At 35.6% G+C, this 17,297-nt stretch overlaps 1 protein-coding gene and 1 non-coding gene across 7 annotated transcripts in view; one reads left to right on the top strand and one right to left on the bottom strand.

The window, feature by feature from the left end:
* NOL4 (nucleolar protein 4) overlaps window positions 1–17,297 on the top strand; it is a 264,078-nt gene that overhangs the window by 98,968 nt on the left and 147,813 nt on the right. The gene's annotated exons all lie outside the window — the stretch shown is intronic.
* LOC121159784 lies at window positions 12,513–12,616 on the bottom strand. The gene has a single exon (XR_005884437.1). It is a non-coding gene; the product is annotated as a U6 spliceosomal RNA (small nuclear RNA).

Here is a 17,297-nt window from a genome sequence, read left to right as displayed (position 1 = left end):
ATTTTCTTTGTGCATTTGAGGTTATATCATTTGCATATTTGCTCTACATTTCTCAACTCAAAATTTTGCCTTTTGGCACTTTCCTGACACAAGTAAATTTATATAGATATGGATGAATGCTCGTTTACAGACTTAGCTTATGTGGAATGAAGCTTGTCACACCACCCAGACCAGGTCTGTCTGCGCCAGTTCCTGGTCCTCTGCGAAGCTAGAAGTTGGCTGAGCTCCAGGATTGCCTTGGAGAATCTAATCAGATCAGTGGAAGATGTCAGATTAATTTAAAATTTTGCTTCTGGGTTAGTGCTTTGTGGTGAAGTATTGCTCTTGTGGTTCGTCATTATCTTCATAACAGTATTTGCTGGTCCGTGAATGATTGCATGAAGCCAACACTGCTGAGTCCAATTCAGCACCCTCAGGAGATGACAAACTGTTAGAACCGAGCAGCGGATATTAGACGTTCTTTAAATCCTCAAATACTGAAGTATGTCTGTCTGTTAAAGCATAAACAGTCTTAGGAAACCATGTGGTTCTAAAGAAATGTTTGAAAATATGTATCTTTAGTGCATTTATTCAAATAAATGGTAGACATGTCCATTCATATACTCAGTCATATATAGAATCATCTGAATTTTAGCTCCTCTGAATTGCCTGTCTTTCTAAATTTTGTTTTCTGGGTTTTATTCTCACTTGGTAAGCCTTCACAAATGTTCACTGTAAAGTCAATACCAGGCTGAATTTCTGCTCTACTTTCTTGTGCTGGTTAGGGTCAGTTGGTGATTGATTTAAAGAAGTAGCTGAGGTCTTTAAGCCATTCAACAGTTCAGTAGAGTCGGAATTGAGACTGGCTCTGATGCTGGTGTTGTGTGGCTGAACCTCAGCTACAATACAGAGCTGAACTGACTGTGAAATCTTTATTTACTAGATCTACAGCTATGATACATTAAGGATTAATAAGAGAAAGAATGTCTGGAGGGCACGGAAGAAAGAGATTCAGAGATCATTTCATTATACTTACTACGTATTTCTAGTCCTTTGTTTTCCCATCCGTCTCATCTTTGTACTTGACAGGGCGAGCCAGGGGTTCAAGAAGTAAGGTGTATCTCACGTATCTTTGCACACTCACTTTGCAGGCAAGTGCTATGCTCATTGTAGCGTAACAGAATGCAGACATTGTGAGTAAAACCATAATTTAAAATAATTAAATAGCATTCTTCACTGTTTCTTATGTCTGAGGAGACACTGAATCAATTGCTTGGCGAATTCTTTCTTGCCATCGAAGACAAGAAGTTGCTTTCCTTATTCGTGGGTGAAAGTCCTATTTTCTGTCTTCCTCTGGGGCTTGTAATACCTGTGCTGTGAGTCCCTCTCAGACTTACTCAGGGGCAATGAAACAGTATTGGATTTTTGAGCTCTTGATGTGAATTCATTAAGGTAGTGTGAAAATAAAACCCTCTGAGCTGTAGATCTCCGGGCCCAGTATCACATGCCACTTCTGCCAGTGACTTGTTTTGCTGATGAATTCAAGAAATAGTTTTTAATCTGGGGGCAACTAATACTGTATTTGTAAATGAGAGACGTAAACAGTCTAAAGGTCAGTCTAGCATCAATACACTCCGAGTGCTGATGCGTTTAGAGTTTCTTTCCTTGGCTTGCAGCATGTTCAGTTGTCTCACTTTCTATATGTCTTTAAACTGGTGTCACGTTTTCTTAGACTATCAGAATCATGAAGACACCCCACCCTGTCTCAGCAACATCCCCCCTCTTAAAGAACCATTTTAATTCCAAAACACACATGGGAAGAATATGGAAAGGACAGGGCAGTTACTGAAGGATGACACTTTGCAGTTTCTGTCTGTGGTCCTCAGTGCGGGAGTTACCCAGAATTTTTCTCTGCCTTCTTTTTCTTGGCACTCTTTTTGCCTTTGGCTTAAAAAAAAAAAGTAATGAAGTAAATCATTAATACTGTAGAAATGTTTAAATGAATGCTTCCTTCTTTTTCTTCTTCATTACTCATTTGAACCTTTACCCGTTGTCCCATCTTTTCTTTTGAGATGTAGTACTTTTTAACAGTTTTAGTTTATTTTCGTTGGAAAGGAAGATTTACAGAGAGAAGGAAAGACAAAAGGAAAAATCTTCCATCCATTGATTCATTCCCCAAATGAAGGCAATGGCCAGATCTGAGATGAGGCTAGGAGCATGGAACTTCCTTAGCGTCTCTCTCGTGGGTACGAGGTCCTAAAGGCTTTGGGCTATCCTCTGTTGATTTTCCAGGGCACAAGCAGGGGGAACTGGATGGATAACAGAGAAGCCAGGACACACACCAGCGCCAATATGGGATGCCAGCACTTGAGGAGGTAGAGGATCACCTGTTGAGCCCTTATCTCATCTTTATTTGAAAGGTTTTAAACAGTATATGTGATAATTTTTTAAGAGTTTTAAATATTATATATAACACAAAAATACACATTATTCTATCTTGGATGTATCTACGTGGGTATGTATGCCTCTGTGTGTGAAATGTGTGTGAGAGGGAGAGAGAGAGACAGAGATTGAGAGCAAATATACTTTGTTTTAGTAACAATTGGGGGTTTTGTTTGTTTTTTAAAGTTCTTTTCCTTTAATTTGTCTTGAAGTACTAATGAGTTTTTAAAATAATTTTCTTCAATAGCAGCAATATTACATCTTTAGCAACCTTAAATGTCTTTACGTTTTGATGCTTTTGGAAGTTGAACAGCATCAATGAGATTCTCTCTCATACTGAGAATTGATTTTACTAGCATTCTCCAGTGAGATATTGTGATAACTTCTTAGAGAATAATCCTTAGCCCCATACAGAAAAGAAAGTGCAATTCATCAGAGCTTATCTCTGTCTTTTTTCAAGTCTATGTTAGAGCAATCAGGATAAATCAGATAAGCATTGTAGAGTCAGAGGAATTATTACCTATAATACCTATATCAGTTCCTGTTGTTAGTGCATGTTTAGTCTGTCACATGTCCACAAATGCACAAGTTTATCAAAACTACTTGTTAGTAATTCTGGAGTCATTGAAAAATGTCTCAGTTCTTATCTGTTTCAACCATCTAAACCAAATTATTTTAAATGGAGATTTCTAATGGAAAGTGAAAATATGTGATAATGTGAAATTATATTTTGGGGGTAGCTAAATGCCAGGCAGAATTTGAATTAGTTTTATGAATTTCCATAGTATTCCTGAAAAAAGAGCAGTCACTGTATGAAATATAAAGAATTAGAGTACCGCCATCTGGTTCTGTAACTCATGGCTTCAAACATGAGTCTCTAAGATGCCAGAAGCCCACCACTGGAAAGTTGCAGTTGTTCCATCCGTAGCCTGTGCCTGCTTAATAACCACATTGTTTTATTTCATATGACCTCAGTCAGCTCTCCATGGTCTTATTTTATCAGCCACAATCATTTTATGGGTACCGTTTTATATGACCTATGCTTTTAATCTGTCCATAAAACAACTTATGGGTATTTTCCCATGGCTTTCTTTTTAATATTTGCATCCCCCCTTTTTAAATTGCTGTAAAGAAAATACACACTTTCTAAGTCATTGAACTGTTAGTTCTAAGTAGCTTTTGAAAAGAAGAAATTTGAATTCTGTTTATTTCAATACTATCTCTTGGCAGTAATTGCTTAGTGATTGAAATTCATATTTCCCTTTATCTGTAATTGACATTTAACAAGTTCTTTCATTCCCTCTGTTCTTCTCTCGTGAGGAAAGGACAATAAGAAATTGTCACTGGCCACCTTTAATGCATTCATTATTTTGAATCTTCTTATTTCATTCTACTGTGCTTTATTCTAAAGAATATGACCATACTTTGGTTGAAAGAAAAGAAAAGCACTTTTCATTCATGATCATCCACTCATGCCATAATGATTTCTTTTATCTTATAACATAGCTTCTTATTTTATAACATTTTAGCTTTGCTTTGTATTAAAAACAATAAAATGTATGCTTTTATAATGAAGAACACCATTTTTCTATATAAAGCACTCAGATAAATAGTCTATTTTAAAATATCAATCATATAAGTTACATATCTTAATGACATACTTTATATAACTATAATGGTCATTTTTATTAAAATATTTCCAAAAGAATGTTACAGTGGCATGAAATAGAAATTCTTCAGGTTACCATTAAGTAGTCTTACATAATAATGGGATGTTCAGTTCTACCAAAATATGAGCAAGCTTTCAAAAATAAAACTACCAACTTCAAAAGAAGCCTTTCAGTGGGGTAAGTTGAAATTTCTTGAGCCTGTGAATAGAACAAACAGGTCCTCAGTGCTTCTGAGATATTGCTGTGGCTTTCAGAATTTATATTTGGGAGTTGGGAGGTTAGTGGAATTGTTTATCAGAACTTTTCCCCCCTCTTGTCTCTATCCGTTGTGAATGCTTTATTCCTCTACCTGTTTTATAAGACTTATAACAAATTTTCAGACACATTAAATATTTCATCATGTCTCTTTGGAAAAGAGTTCTTATCCCATGAAGATGATGTTATGATTGTCATGTAGTTTATCGATCAAAATAGTCATATTATTCCAATATCAAAATGAATTAATTTATTTTTGTACTGTTTCCAGTAAACCATGCTGCATTTTGCTACTAAAAGCAACAATTTATCTTGTCAAGCAAGAGTTTAAGAAGCTGCTTTTTGTAAAGCAGATTAAGTTGTTATTAAAGATGATAAGGGACAAAGACATGGTAGACAAGTTTCACAAAACAAAAGTTTAGATTCCAGGTTTTTTAAAAAAAGATTTATTTATTATTTATTTGAAAAGCAGAGTTACAAAGAGGCAAAAATGGAGAGACAGAAAATTTCTACCCACTGTTAACACTTCTGAAACCTCTGAAACAAGCTGGCCCAGGCCAAAGTGAGAATTCTAGAACTCCATTGGTCCTCCCATACAGGTGCAGTGGCCCTACCATTTGGGTTGTCTTCTTTCCAAGCACATTCACAGGAAGTGAGATCCAAAGTGGAGCACCCAGGACTCGCAGCAGCCCCCAGCCGGGATGTTGGTGTCTCTGGTGGTGATTTATTCTGCTTCATCATCTCGCTTTCCCCAGATTCCAGTGCTGTGACATCATCTCTATGGCTTGATGGCCTTTTCACATGTGTTAATTTGCAGGCCTGTCCAATTCGGGGTAAATGTTTGACTTGCTTGTTCTGGAGAGACTGTGATAGGAACCAACAAGACAATATAGAGAGAGCATCTCAGTGGGCAGTTATAAAATGAGAGTGGAGGAGCTGGCAATGTTTCCGGCAGAGGATGAGTGACAGTTTATGGTGACCGAGTTATCAAAGGAACCACAGGTAGAAGCTACATACAGCAGGTGCACAAGGCCTATGTTTTGTATACTTTTAAGGTACAATGGGTAATCTTTTGTGATGTGTGGATATCTGACTGTTTTTTCAATTTTTTTTTTTCTGTTCACATTTCCTTCAAGCTGATACTAAGCCTTTCCAAATGAACTGTCTTCAGTCCAGGCCTGGCTAAAAAAATATGTATATATGTTGGTTTTGAGGGTTTAATTAGATACTTTTAAACTAAAGCATTAAAACCAAGACTGTAATATCCTGTAATTAAATAGAGACAGATATAGAGATGGAGAGAGAGAGAGAGAGAGATTGACTTATTTGCTGGCTTAATCTTCAAAGGCTGCAGTAGCCTGAACTGGGCACAGCTGAAAGTAGACCATCCAGGTCTTCCCCATGACAGTAGAGACCCAAGTATTTGCACAATCTTCCTCTGCTTTCGGAGGTGCATTAGTAGGGACTGTGTCAGAAGTGGAAAATCAGGGCCCGGTGCAGTGGCCTAGCAGCTAAAGCCCTTATCTTGCACGTGTCAGGATCCCAAATGGGACACTGGTTCTAATCCTGGCTGCCCCACTTCCCATCCAGCTCCCTACTTGTGGCCTGGGAAAGCAGTGAAGGACGGCCCAAAGCCTTGGGACCCTGCACCTCTGTGGAAGACCAGAAAGAAGTTCCAGGCTCCTGGCTTTGAACTGACTCAGCTTAGGCATTACAATTACTTGGGGAGTGAATCATCAGATGGAAGATCTTCCTCTTTGTCTCTCCTTCTCTCTGTATATATCTGACTTTCCAATAAAAATAAGTAAATCTTAACAAAAAAAGTGGAAGGTCAGAACTTGAATGCACAATCCAGTAAAGGAAAATAGTGTCACACGTGGTGGTTTAATATGCTGCACATTAACCCCTGCAAATAATTTTTTTATGTAAAAAAAAAAAAAACATTTTATTGGATATTTTGTGGTCACCTCAGAAAACTGGTCTTTTATTTTTTTTTCTTGAATGTATGAATAACTACCATTTATAAAATGACAGGGTAAGTAATATCCTGGAAAACTTAGCTGCTTTTTGTTCTAAACTGAAATAATAAAGGAAAATAATGAAATTACTCAAATATCCACTAGGGGTCTACTGATATCCAATATATGCCAGTATCTTCCATGCTGCAATTATTTTAAATTAATGGTTTTATCTGGAATTAAAATTTTCCTTCTTTGTGCATGCATCTTATTCAGAGGGTATTAATTCCATTTAATAATAAGAATATAGAATAATGCATGGTTGCTTTTCCCTACTTTGTTCAGTTACTGTGCCATGACTTCATTCTAAGGAAAATGGAGTTTGTAAGTTGCTATTGGGCATTGGTACTTTATTGAAATATATGCAAATTTGCATATATGTATGCAGTCATATGTGTTTCTATTGATTTATGTATGCATAAGTATACATTTAAAGCAACATAATTAAGAAATAAATCTGCTTTGCTTCTTATTAAGAGGAATATATAAATTTCATTTGATTCTAAAGCGAGAATTTATTGCCTGATTATAAACATTTTTATGCCAATGTGTGACTAAACATTGAAGTAATTTGTCTGTGGGCAGTGCGATCAAATAGAGGCAGAGAAGTCATCATTCAAAGACTTACGGAGTAGCAAACTTCTTTTCCAGTTATTTTTGAGAAATTTTTCAATGACAGTTGTATATATGTTATGAAGCGCCATGTTGCAGTCCAGTGCTGATCCAAACAGGGTGATCAAATTATCCCTTTTGTGACAGAACTTTCATAGTCAGTTTTGTTGATAAAAACATGTGCTTTCTGTCTTATTTGAATTAACATTGCTATATATCAAAATATCTAAAATATTTGGTTTAAGGTCAATGGGAATATTAAATATTTTGTGCTAATAAATGTTTTTGCTGCTTTACATTTTTTTATGTGATGGATATAATAAATATGTGTGAAGTGAATTAAGGAACCCGTCTTTGAACTTTGAACTCCAGTGCTTAGGAGATTATCAGTCTAGGTTGTTTAAGGTGATATTTGAAAAAGTATAGTGACTTATAATCTGATAAGTCTGCTGCATCTACAATATCTTGAAGAGTCTGGTTGCAAGGTTTGGTAGAAATGACATTTTTTCATTTTCATATTTAATTCAACCAGGTCTCATCCTCTTACCAAGATGAAAAATAAGATTGAAATTATGGTGTCAAGTTGTTAAAAAAAAAAAAAAAAGGAGAGGGGTCATGCATATTTTTTCCAGCATTCTGGGAATTTTTTCTCCATTAGCCAAAATAGTTACGAATGTACTTACAATAAAAAAACAGCCTAAATTAGGATAACACTGTGTCATTTGGAACATTAATGTCAACTGTCAAGAATATTTTCATCTCTAAACATATTCTACCTCAGTCCATTTAATCAGTAAACTTTTGTCACGTGTTGTTAGATAATCGTTGTTTGCCCTATACAGGATAACTTTCTTCTATGAGTTAATTTTTCTCTTAAAATAATTTTTATATCATTATCACTTTTCCATGATGCTTTTATAGATACAGGGGTTTATCCTTCCCCCATCCTTCCTTCCTCCTCATTTCCCATCCCACCTTCCCCCTCACCATATTATCACAATAGTACCATCCCTTAGTACCAGTTGTAAGTTTAACTTTCTAACTTCCTGACATGATAAATACCAAAAAAGTAGAAAACCTAGTATTATTATATAGAGATATGTTTGCCTGGTACCTTTACTTTCCCAGTATGCTAGACTTACTTGAAAAGTTAATGTATGTAAATATATATATTTATGTGTGCATACATATGTATTTGTATATATATGCACAAATACATAACTACATATACATATATACATTTAAGCAAGCACATACACACATATATGTACAGATACCATGCTTGCATCTATACATCGTACCTTATATATGTATACGTGGAACCTTGCATATTAGCTGTCTTCTAACAAGCACAACAGATGATATTTGTCCTTGGGCATTGGCTTACTTTCCTCAACATGTTTTTCCAGCTGTGACCATTTTGCCGCAAAGACCATTTTGTCTTTTTTATGGCTGAGAGTATTCAATTGGGTACATGTACCACAGGTTCTTTATCCATTTCTCTGTTGAAGGAAATTCAGATTGATTCCATGTCTTTATTATTGTGACTTGGGCTGCTGTAGGTACAGTTGTAGGTCAGTCTCTCAAATGCAGATTTCAATTCCTTTGGATATATTCCCAGTTGTGGGATAACCGGGTCATATGGTAGATCAAGTCTCGGTTACCTAAGCACTCTCCATGCTGACATCCAAAGTGGTTGTACTAGTTTACATTCCCGCCAACACATTAGGGTGCATTTTCCCTCACATCCTCACCAACAATTGTTGTTTGTTGATTTCTGTATTTTGGCCATTCTCACCTATGTAGGTGGAACCTCACTGTCATTTTTATTGGTATTTTCCTAATAGCAAGAGAAACTGAGCATTTTTTCATGTGGCTATTATCCTTTTGAATTTTGTCTTTTGAAAAATATCTGTTTATGTCTTTCCCCATTTCTTAATAGGGCTATTTATTTTCTATTATAAAAAAATCTGTAACTCTTTATAGATCTTTAATATTAGTCTCCTCTATGCTTTGCTAAATGCAAACACTTTCTCCCATTTAGTTGGTTGCTTCCTTATTTTTTTTTTTTGTTTAACTATTTTCCTTATACAGAAATTTCTATTTTTGATGTAGTTCCATTTGTTGATTTTGGTTTCAATTGTTCATGCTGTCAGTGTCTTTTCTAAGAAGTCTTTGCCCATGCTTATGACTATGCCTCATAGAGTGTTCTCTGTTTTGTTCTAGTAATTTGGTGATGTCTGGGTATGTGTTTAGGTCCTTGATCCATATGAAGCTGATTTTGTTATAAGGCTAAAGGTAGGGACCTTGCTTCTTACTTCTGCATATGGATAGTTAGTTTTCCCAGTAGCATATGTTGAAGGGACTAAGTCCTTCATTCTGCTATTTAAGTATATCCTGACATCATAGATATGGATATTGGTAGAGTCAGCATCATATTTTCAAAATATATATAACAGTTGCACTGGGAGTCCATCTTTGATATGCAAATAGAGATGCATACTTCATGGTATCTTCACATCTAGATATGATAGTCTTATTGCACAGTTACTATGCATAAAACAAAATCAACAATATGAAGAAAAAGAGAAAAATTACAACAGGAAGTTAAATAATTTGCTACTGAATGACCAAGGTGTTATTGAAGAAATTGACCAACAATCAATGTGAGTCAGACTGCTCATGATCTACATCAAAGAATCGTAAAACCCAATGCACTTTTAAGACCCTGTGCTTCTCAGTAATGGGGCAGGAGAGCAGAGAAATTTTCCATCTCCCTGGAATGCGTGAGGAAGACAGGAAGTATAACCTATCAGGAACATAACAGAAACTTATAGACAACAGACTCGAATCAGCATTAGACAATAGTAAAACTACAAAGACATACAGGGGGAATCAAGAGGGATCTTGACAACCTCTTAACAGGAGGTCATAAGCACAGAGCAGGGGGGGACCCCAGAGTGGAGCAGGTGGACAGGAGGAGGCTTGTATTCCAACCTTGAAGACTCCTAGATCCTCACCAAGGACTATCAGTACGGGCACCAAGGACTACATCCCAACTGCCAAGGAGATCACTGGGAATTGGAATGCCTTCGGAGGCTGAGAACTCTGAGGTCATCCACTCGCTTTTGAATCTCCCACATGGGATGAAGAAGCCCAAATCCTTCCTCGCAGGGTCCAATGTCATTGGAACAACAGGCAGGAGCCCTGAGCGGTTTGTAGAAACAGAAGAACAATAAACCCCCATCGGGACTAAGGAGAGGAGCTTTCTCTGGTCCTTACTTAGTTCCAACTTTGGATCCTCACCCTCTCTTGCAATGACCATCAGGGTCACCCCGGAGCCACTCCCCACCCAAACAAAACAAAACAAAACAAAACAAAACAAAACAACCCAAAACAACAGCAAAAAGTTAGAACAGATTGACAGAGAACAACAAGGAAAGCTTAGAATCAGACAGGAAATGGCCAGCAGGGACTCACATATACCTTACTAGGTAGGACATGAAAATAAGTTACTTTTCACTGGGGTATTGAGGACTTCTCTGCACACCCCTCCTAAAACTGTTCTGTGCCTCAACTGTTGACATACACCTTGCTAAAGTTATAAGCCAGTTTGGACTATCCTAAAATCCGCCGAATTCAGTAAAAATTATGCTTCAATACAATAAACTGCTAAATACAAAAATGAAAATAGACACGAGACAGCTGAATAGTAGTATGCTATAGCCATTTTAAGGTGGATAAGACAGTTGTATATAAACTAAAATTAAAATGTCAATGAAGTAGTCACAGGATGTGGTTAAGAACTTGCATTTTCTAACATATTGGTTACACAATACCATGTCAATTAATTCCATAATGTTGTAAATTGTCACTGATGTTATGTTGTGGCTTTAAATTGATTGGGATGATATTCTGCCAGCTCTGCTTTTAGACCAGAGAGGGTCTCTCCAAGAAACTGTTGAATTGATGTGGACAATAAGATGCTGGACTCTATGCTTGGTACATGCTTGCAATGAAAGAAGCATGACTGGATTTGAACTGCACTACTGCAACAAGGTGGAGGAATCCACCATGGGGAGAGGATACGGGGAGGGATTGGGGGAACCTCAGAGCCTATGAAACGATGTCATAAAATGAAATGCAATAATAAAAAAAAAACAAAATTCAAAACCTTAAAGAAAATGATTATACTGTATGAACTATGTGTCAATGAGGAAATAAGGAAAAAAAGGATTTTGAAGGAATGAAAATAAAAACAATGTCAAAACCCATGATATAAAGCAAGCACAGTATGGAAAGGGACAATTTTAACCTCTGTTGCTTACAAAAGAATTAAAATATCTCAAATAAATAATGTAATAATGTATCTCAAGAACATATTAAAATAGAAAAATGTGCAGGAAGTAAAAAAATAATAGAAATCACAACAAAAATAAATGGCATTGAAACTAGCAAACTATAAATTGCAACAAGAAAACCATTTTTACGAAGATGAGCAGAACAAACTTTTAGCCAGACTAGCAAAGCAAATAAGAGAGAAAAAGCAGGTAAAATTAGAGACGAAAAGGAAAACGTCCTAAGAGACTAGTAAGGTGATCTCTTCTGCCGAATGGATCCTTTGATCATTATGTGGTGTCCTTCTTCATCTCTTTTAGTATTTTTCACATCAGAGTTTTTATTTTCTGATGTAGGAATGGCTACACCAGCCTGTTTTTCCTTTCCATTATCCTGGAATATCTCTTTCCATCCTTTTACTTTCAGTTTGTGCATATATTTGTTGATGAGTAGCCAGCCTCACCTGTAGGCAACAGATGGATGAGTTTTGTTTTTGATACAGTCTGGTAATCTATGACGTTTAATTGATGAGTTTAGGCCATTTACATTCAGGGTTAATGTGGATAGGTAGTAATTTGGTCCTGTCCTTTCAGCAATGGATTGTTCATTATTTGACTTAATTATCTGGTGTCATTGTACTGCAATATTTTCCACATGTACCTTTGATTTTGGTAGGTACCATTCCTTTTCTCTGTTAGGATAATATCTTTAAGTAGCATTTGTAGGGCAACTCTGAAAGAGGAAAATTCTTTGAGCTTTCCTTTACTGTGGAAGAATTTTATTTTATTTTCAAAGACAATGGAAAGCTTTGCTGGGTAAGTTATTCTGGACTGACAATTTTTTTGCATTTAGAATCTAAAATATGTCACTCCATTCTCTTCTTGCCTGTGGAATTTTCTCGAGAGATCCGTAGTGAGTCTGGTTGAAGTTTCTCTATATGTTAATTGATTTTTTTCATGAGCATATTTAAGGAATTTTTCCTTGTGTTCAACTAAAGAGAAATGATTATCATGTGATCAACATACTGTAATGAATGATAAGGAAATTTTTACCTAGTATTTCTGTGTTTCATAAGTTTCAAAATTCTAGCGTACTATTTTTTTTGTTAACTAAGTTTTATTCCAATTTAAATGTCATATGTAAACAGCAGTTTTCAAAAATTTACCTTTAATATACATTGAAATTATACAAAGGGGGTTTAAAAATGAAATGCTTCATGAATTTTTGTGTCATTTTTGCACAGGGACCATGCTATTCTCTGCATCATTCCAATTTTAGTATATGTGCTGCTGAAGGAAGCACCATATACTGGGTTTAAGGTATTCCATCTATCCTTAAGATTGGAGCATTTAACCAGGCTTGTCCAGTGCTGGGGCCTCAGTAATAAACAATTTAGACAAGATATCTGTGATCTCGGAATTTATTTTCTAAAAGCTGCATTGTATGTTATAAACTAAATCCTTAAACACTATATATCAGAGGAAATATGGATTACTAACATATCTTTTACGTCATGTCTTTCCAGGTTAGTTATACCGCATTTCTTGACTAAGAAAATAATTTTGCATTATTTTTACCATGTAAATATTATGAGCATATAACAAGTGTATTTGCCAATAACCCTTCTTCCTCTTTCTTTCTTGACAGAAATATATGTCCATTTTTATTTCAGTATTTTCCTTGTTCCTATTTCTTTTTAGCTCTCCTACTTAACAAGAAGGGCCATTTATCTTTATTTCTTTACAATTCTGTGTATAGGGGACTATTCCACTTTATTCTCATTTCTTGAATTCCTTGCTTTCCAACATCCAGAAATTCCTTTATTATTCTTTGAGTCTCTGTAGAATCTGTACTGATGTCACCAGTACTTCCTAATTTTAGTAGCTCCTTTTTCTAATATTGATAACCTACTATAAATTATTAGCCTTAAAATTGTTTTGTAAATATTGTCAAAAATCAACTTATAAGTGTGTTAGTGTGTTTCTTTTTTATATTTCCTATTTAATTGATATCCAACAATTTTTAAAGATTTATTTCATTCTGCTTAGTTGATTTTTTTTTCTTTCTATAACTGTTAATGTTTAGCTCCTCATTGCTCACAAGAACACTGAAATTTGGGGCCCGGCGCGGTGGCGCAAGTGGTTAAGTCCTCGCCTTGCACGCCCGGGATCCCATATGGGCGCCGGTTCTAGTCCCGGCAGCCCCGCTTCCCTTCCAGCTCCCTGCTTGTGGCCTGGGAAAGCAGTCGAGGACGGCCCAAAAAGCTTTGGGAACCTGCACCCGCGTGGGAGACCCGGAAGAGGCTCCTGGCTTCGGATCGGCATAGTATCGGCCCGTTGCGCTCACTTGGGGAGTGAATCATCGGATGGAAGATCTTCCTCTCTGTCTCTCCTCTCTGTATATCCGCCTTTCCAATGAAAAAAAAAAATAATAAAAATAAATCTTTAAAAAAAAAAAAGAACACTGAAATTTGTACATATGTAATCACAATTTAGCTTCTTATAATTTCACATAGAATTGTTTTGATGATCTGTAACTATTTATAATTTACTTTATTTGATTTTTTTTTTATTTTGTGTAGTCTTTAGCAGTGTCTTTTGCTTTCATTATTTTGAGATTGTTCCCACTCTACCTCTTTTTCTTAGTTTTTACCATGGAGGAATGTTATATATTTTTTAAAGTTTCATTTATTTTATTGGAAAGGAGGATATACAGAGAGGAGGAGAGACAGAGAGGAAGATCTTCCATCCGATGGTTCACTCCCCAAGCATCCACAATGGCTGGAGCTGAGCAAATCCAAAGCCAGGAGCCAGGAGCTCTTCCAGATCTCCCATGTGGGTGCAGGATCCCAAGGCTTTGGGCCATTCTCGACTGCTTTCCCGGGCCACAAGCAGGGAGCTGGATTGGAAGCAGGGCTGCCGGGATTAGAACTGGCGCCCATATGAGATCCAGGCAGGTGCAAGGCAAGGACTTTAACCACTATGCTATTGCACTGGGCCCAGGAATGTTAAATTTCATCAAATGTCTTATCTATATCTACTGAAATGATTAAATGACTTTTGTCTTTGTTCATCTCAGTATAAAATTTAAGCTTGTTCAAATGGCATAAATGTAATATCCTCCCTGCTGCCCCTAAAACATGTAATAAATATGCTGGTTTAAGGATGCTTTGTTCCTGTTGGCATTGTTATCTAAAATATTTTATTTCTTTTCTTTTTTTTTTTTGCCTCATTGTGTCCTTGAAGATATTACTTTGACATCTCCCCAATGCAGTCTTAAATGACCATTTCATTAAAATGAAAACCCTGTGCTCTTCTGTGTCAATGGGGTTTTCATTACTTTAACTGAAATACTGTGAGGAATTTCTTGGGGGAAAAAATGTACTTCAGCTTTCACTTTGCAAGTTCATGGTGCATACCCCGTGTCCTCATTAGTCTTGTCTTGTGTCTGATGGGGGCTGGCAATGGTAAATGGTAGGTTACTCAGCTGAAATAGTCAACCCGTCTCTCTAGAAATAGCCTCTGAGCACAGCAGTCTAAAGACCGGCTCTTCTCAGACACCACATTTAGAATAAACCTTTGCTCTTTAATCCAGGAAACCTTAACGTACATTTTCAAAGGTTAGACACCGACGAGCAATCGGGCACCCAAGTCCTTCTTAATCCACAATTATCTCCTCTGCTCTATTTTTTAACCTAAAATATTTATTTTTCTCTACTATCTACATAGTAAATGTAATATTTTCTTTTCTTTCTCTCTCCATGAAATGTAATAGGATGGAAGGGAATTTTTCTTATTTTGTTGTTCTATATCTGTGGAATGTTGTCACAAGCTAAAAGATGAAAAGGCTTTTGTTTGTTTCTTTGTTTTACCATGGCTCGGTGCCTTTTGCTGATATTATTATTATTATTATTTTACATGATACAGTTTGTAGATAAAGGAATTTCTCCTTACCTCTACCCACCTTCGTCCCCAATTTTTGGCCACCATTTCCCCCATATTATCTCAGTATTATAGTTCTTTAGTAATAACTACAAGTTTAACATTCTGCTATTTAGTGCATCATGGCATTGTGGGTATAGGCCTCTAATAGATTACGCTGTCATATGACTATGTTAGAGTTTGGGATTATTATTACAAAGAGCATAGAAAATAAAAACACAAGTTTTTTGAACCAAGATTGAAGTTTGTCATGCAAAAGGTAATATACATTTAGGCTTCATATTCCAATGATGCTTGTCAATGTTAAAGCACTTTTCAAATGTAAGGAATTAAAGTATTTTTTATAGTGGCTTCAGAAAATTTCAGTGCTTATTTGACATGAATACTCTCAACCAACAACTACCTGCAGCTTTTAAGTATTGCAGGTCTATAAAACGAATAAAGCCTGAGGTTGCAAAAGTAATGTAGGTAATTTCATATATTTTAATGCGTTCCAAATATTTTCTCTTGAAACACATTTATATTACTTAAAGTCATTGTATAATTTTGTCTGATATTTTCTTCATGCATAAAGACTAAAATAATTGGGAAAACCATATACAAATTATAATTGTCATAATCTAAGGATACACTAACTTTGTATTTTAATTAATAAAATCTTAAAAATCTCTTATAACCTGCTTTGATAACTTTCAAGAAGGAACAAATTATCTACAGTGAAGAGTTAATGTACACGTAACAGTAGTAAGTAAAGAGGTATATGTTCAATTTTCTAAATTAGATGAATTTACAGTTATTCTGTGGCTGCTTTGAGCTCTAGATGTTAGGATGCGTTGTTTAACATCATGTAAGCTGTTACGGACATTTAAGGAGAAGTGCATACAAGTGAAACAATATTACAAATGAGTTTACATGAGAGTTCATCAATTTTTATTAGGTCTTATTTTAACACTTCAATTTCCAAACAAAATTAATAAGCACTGAATGTTTTAGTTAGACAAATGGATTTATGAGATGAATGGGGATTTGGGAGAGAATAAACTGAGCTGTAAATGGCTGTGTTCTTTTATAGGCATTTAGTATCCCTCTTAACACATCTTAAAATGCACTGAACTAGATTTTTGTGCTAGTTTCTAAATAAGACTGTACTCCTTTCTCTTTTAAACAATGCAGTCATATCCTTATTTGGATAGCTCTTTTTATTCAAGTATATAGCATGTATTTTTGAGTTGGCTCTGTAGAACGTCAGAATTCCTAAAGATCTTGTTTTTTGTAATGTAAATACTGTGTATGTTTTAGTGAAGCAGGAATTTTTTTTTTCAAAGTACAGCAGGGGATAAAAATCATGGTTTTTGATATTTGCATGCCTTGGAAGTATTATAAGCTCCTTTCAGTAGAAAATATATAGTATTCTCGGAGTATTTGTAGGACTTGAATGAATTCAGTTCTGGGAGATATGAATGGTGCACATAGACAAACCACAGATATGTATGCAATGATTGATTTATATTCCTATAAATAATAAGAGTTTTATGTGCCACGATTCATAGTTACACTGTTGTTGGCTACACTGTTGTTGTACACTGCTATTGTTTATTTATTTATTTATTTGTTTACTAAATCAAAATGAAAGTTTTTGTAATAGTAATAATCTAGGTGTATTTAGTGACATAGGATGCATGCTAGTTTACCAGGATAAAGTGTGTTCTACCATGTGGTCCTTAAGAAAGCTTTCCTATTTTGAACTATTACAGGTCAGATTTTGCAATTTTACTGATTGTTCACAAATGAGCTTCTAATTATATAGAGTTTTAGCTTTTTGTGATGTTGTAACATATAAGAAGCATGAAAATGACGTGGAGCCTGGGACTCTGTACAGTCATTCAAAGGAATGAGGGTGATCACAATAATGTGTTATATATATATATATAGTGTTAATGGAAATGTCTTGTTATTTAGAGCCTTCACCATTCTTTATTCATTCATTTGCTTCATTAAAATTTCAATCTAGAATAGAAATAAATGAAAGGCAAGTTGCTTAG

This window comes from Ochotona curzoniae, unplaced genomic scaffold (genome assembly GCF_017591425.1).
Source record: "Ochotona curzoniae isolate NIBS_2020 unplaced genomic scaffold, NIBS_Ocur_1.0 contig_43, whole genome shotgun sequence".
Classification (NCBI taxonomy): Eukaryota; Metazoa; Chordata; class Mammalia; order Lagomorpha; family Ochotonidae; genus Ochotona; species Ochotona curzoniae.
Note: the sequence above shows the minus strand (reverse complement) of the source record. Positions and strands in the feature narration are given on the sequence as shown.